The sequence below is a fragment of the Callithrix jacchus genome, chromosome 22 (genome assembly GCF_049354715.1).
Source record: "Callithrix jacchus isolate 240 chromosome 22, calJac240_pri, whole genome shotgun sequence".
Classification (NCBI taxonomy): Eukaryota; Metazoa; Chordata; class Mammalia; order Primates; family Cebidae; genus Callithrix; species Callithrix jacchus.
The window spans coordinates 40,141,074-40,145,653 of NC_133523.1; positions in this window are offsets into that span (position 1 = coordinate 40,141,074).

Genomic DNA, 4,580 nt, shown 5'->3' on the forward strand with positions numbered 1-4,580 from the left:
AGGCCAATGAGGGCAGATTACTTGAGGCCAGGGGTTTGAGACCAGCCTGGCCGACATGGCAAAACGCTGTTTCTATTAAAAATACAAAAATTAGCTGGGCGTGGTGGCAGGTGCCTGTAATCCCAGCTATTCAGGAGGTTGAGGCAGGAGGATCACTTGAACTCAGTTGGTGGAGGTTGCAGTGGGCCAAGATCACGCCACTGCACTCCAGCCTGGGTGACAGAGTAAAACTCTGCCTCAAAAAATAAAATAAAATAAAACAACAGAATCCTCTGAGGTACTTTTACTCATCTTGTGTCTCTGATTCCTTTTCCTCCCAAATCTGTGACTTTGCCAAATCAGCTGTTTTTTTTTTTTTTGCTCAGGTTGGTCCTGAACTCCTGGGCCCAAATGATCCTCCTGCCTCAGCCTCCTGAGTAGCTGAGACTACAGGCATGTACCACCATGCCTGGCTATTTAAAATTTTTTTGTAGAGACAGAGTCTCCCTATGTTTCCCGATGGTTCTTGAACTCTTGGGCTCAAGTGATCCTCCCTCCTCAGCCCCCCAAACAGCTGGAACGACAGATGCACACGACTGTGCCCAGCTCTGAATCGGCTCCTGGTGATGTTACCAGTGACCCCTCCTCACGTCACTTGCGCTTCCTCCCTGTTGACAGTCATGGCTTCCTCCCTTGGCTTATTTTCTCCCTTGGCTTCCAGGACACCCCACTCTCAAGACTTCCCTCCTAGCTCAGTGGCTCCTCCTCTGCAGTCTTCCCCATTCTTGGAGTCTTTAAACATCAGAGCGCTGCGGGGCTAAGTTCTTCTTTTGTTTTTTAAGACAGAGTCTTGTTCTGTCACCCAGGCTGGAGTGCAATGGCGTGATCTCGGCTCACTGCAGCCTCCGCCTCCCAGATTCAAGTGATTCTCCTGCCTCGGCCTCCTGAGTAGCTGGGATTACAGGTGTCTGCCACCACATCTGGCTAATTTTTGTATTTTTGGAAGAGTTGGGGTTTGACCATGTTGGTCAGGTTGGTCTTGAACTCCTGACCTCGTGATCTGCCCACCTCAGCCTCCCAAAGTGCTGGGATTACAGGCGTGAGCCACCGCGCCCGGCCCTCAGTCCTTGATTCTCTTCTCTTTTTTCTCTTCACTCTCTCTTTTGGTAATGGACTCCCAAATCAATCAATCTAGATTGGATCTTATTCCTGAATTTACTCTGTTTCCCAGGCTGGAGTGTAGTGGCACAGTCGTAGCTCACTGCAGTCTCAAATTCCTATCTCAATTGACATGCCTCAACCTCCCAAGTAGCTAACAGTCTATTTTTAATGCAGCCACCACCATGATCATTTAAGGCATGAGTAGGCCAGGCCTGAAGGGCTCATCCCTGTAACCCTAGCACTTCGGGAGGCTGAGGCGGGTGGATCCCTTGGACTAAGGCATTGAAGACCAGCCTGGGTAACATGGTAACATATTCACCTGTCCTCTCCACATTTCCATTGGGAAGTCTATTGGGTATCTCAACACATCCAAAACCAAACTGCTGATGCCTATTCTCCTCCTGTTTCCCCATACCTGCAATTCATCTTATTGCAATAAATAGAAACCTCATCTTGGCATCTTTTCAGATCAAAAACCTTAGAGTCAGCCTGGTGAGGTGGCTCACACCTATAATCCCAGCACTTTGGGAGGCCGAGGCGGGCGGATCACCTGAGGTCAGGATTTCAAGACCAGCCTGGCCAACATGGTGGAACCTTGTCTCTACTAAAAATACAAAAAATTACCCAGGTGTGGTGGTGGGTGCCTGTAATCCCAGCTACTCGGGAGGCTGAGGCAGGAGTGAGCTGAGGTCATGCCACTGCACTCCAGGGACCTTAGGATCATTTTTGACTCCTCTCTTTCTCTTCCTCCCAAAACTCAACCCATCAGCAAGTTCTGTCAGCTCTACCTTCAGAATATATGCAGATTCTAACCACTTTTCACCACCTCCGCTGTCACCACCCTCTTAGAAGCTACCATTACTTCTCATTCGAATGATTTTTTAATCTATTGCTTAAGTGTTTCTGATGGAGGTGAAATTCACATTAACAGAAAATTAACCATTTTAAAGTGAGCAATTCAGTGGCATTTAGTACATTCATAATGTTGTGCAATCATCACCTCTGTCTAGTTCCAAAACATTTCATCACCCCCAGAGGAGACCTCACACCCACAAAACAGTGATTACCCATTCCCTCCTCCCCACAACCCCTGGCACCACAACACTATTTTCTGTCTCTATGGACTTGCCTCTCTTGGACACTTCATGTAAATGGAATCATACACTATGTGACCTTTTGTGTTAGCATCATGTTTTCTTTCTTTTTTTATTTTTTGAGACAGAGTCTCGTTCTGTTGCCAGGCTATAGTGCAATGGTGCGATCTCGGCTCACTGCAACCTCTGCCTCCCAGGTTCAAGCGATTCTCCTGCCTCAGCCTCCTGAGTAGCTGGGACTATAGGCCCATGCCAACACACCGAGCTGATTTTTGTATTTTTAGTAGAGACGAGGTTTCACCATGTTGGCCAGACTGATCTCAAACTCCTGACCTCGTGATCCACCCGCCTCGGCCTCCTAAAGCACTGGGATTTCAGGCGTGAGCCACTGAGAGGAATATTTTTATGTGGTTCAGAGACACTTCTGGGATACTTAAAACACATAATTAGTTGTCATGGTGTAGGAATGGCTTCCAGGAATGCTTCTATTGTGTAAGGTGCTAACTCACTAGATGCGAGGCCATAGCCTACTATGGCACGAATGTATCTTTTAGTGGCCCACTCCAGAAGCATCTGGTAATAGAAGTGTCAAGAATTGAAAGGAAGCCTGTACAATGGGTCACACCTGTAATACCAGCATTTTAGGCGGCAGAGGATGGCGGATCACTTGAAGTCAGGAGTTCAAGACCAGCCTGGGTAATCTAGTGAAACCCTGTCTCTACCAAAAAAAAAAAAAAAAAAAAATTAACCAGACGTGATGGCGTGTGACTGTAGTACTAGCTGCTTTGGAGGGTAAGGCAGGAGGATGACTTCAGCCAAGGAGTTCAAGGCTGCAGTGAGCCATGAACATGCCACTGTACTCTAGCCAGGCAAGGAAGCGAGACCCTGTGTCAACAAACAAACAATTGAAAGGATTGAGCTAGAAGTTACTCTGTGGAAACATTTTCCAAAACTTAGTTAACATATGAATGAAACTTCATGAAAATTTTCCTTTTTTTTTTTTCCTTTTTTGAGACAGAGTCTCATTCTGTTGCCCGGACTGGAGTGCAGTGGCATGACCTCAGTGCACTACAGTCTCCGTCTCCCGGGTTCAAGCGATTCTCCTGCCTTAGCCTGTCGAGTAGCTGGGATTACAGGCACTTGCCACTATGCCTAGCTATTTTTTGGTATTTTTAGTAGAGATGGGTTTCACCATGTTGGCCAGGGTGATCTTGAACTCCTGATCTCGTGATTCACCGGCCTTGGCCTCCTAAAGTGCTGGGATTACAGGTGTGAGCCACTGTGCCTGGCCAGAAGTTTTTCTAGATTTCCAAAAGATTTAGATATCATTACGAGTACTGATTTGTGAAGCTGAAACTTGTTCTACATTACATGGAATTTTTAAAAAGTTCCATCAAGCACGCTAGAAGAAAGATAACTTATTTTTCTTTTCTTTTTGTAGACAAAGATATTGTGAAACATGCAGCCGAAACAGTAGGAAACGTCACAGAGGTGTGTCAGGCAGAAGATTAATAAAAACATTACGTTATCCTTTGGGATTTTGCAATCTTTGTGGTATTTGGCTCTTAATTTGTTATCATTTCATATTCTAAGTAAACTTTGTCAGTTTTTGTTTTAAACGTATTTTTCTTTCTTAAAGAGGTCCCTCCTCCTTCATACCCGCGCTCAATTCCTTTGGCTGGATCCTTCCAATTCATGACCGATTGGTTTAAAATATGGGTCGTTCAAAAGCTGTGTGATCCCGAGCTAGTGGCTATACCCCTCAAAGCCTGTTTCCTTAGTGGTAAAATGGAAATCATAATAACTTTGAAGTGATGTTATAAAGTTTAAAGAAGCCAAGGTCCGCAAAATGCTTAGTGCAGGTTTGGAATGCACCGAGAGATGACAAATCTCAACCTGTCTTTATGCTGACACCACTCCCCAGTTTCCGGAGCCTCGGCCACAGTCTCCCCGTGCGCATGCACACCCGGCTCTCCCTTCCAGGCCCTCCCCACCACGTGGGCGCGGCCTACCCTCCCGCAGAGGGTAATAGGCGGAGTCAAGGGGCTGCTTCCGGGATTCTTTCCCTTTTACTCCGGGGAACAACCCTTTCGTCCCTTTCGTATGACTGGCAGCATCATTAGCCAGTAGTGATTAGAGAAGAGCAAGACGGTAGGTGCTTCCCCTAACCTATTTCGGAACGCCTCTTCCAAGTTAGCCAATTGCAAGACTTGGGGGGCGGGTTCTTCTCTGGGGCAGGACAGAGTGACCGGCGTCTCTTTTGGCTAATGGAAACTTGGCTGCGGGTAAGTCATGACCAATCAGAAGCAAGAACGCCAGATCCTGGGGCGGGGCTGGAGCTTCGGC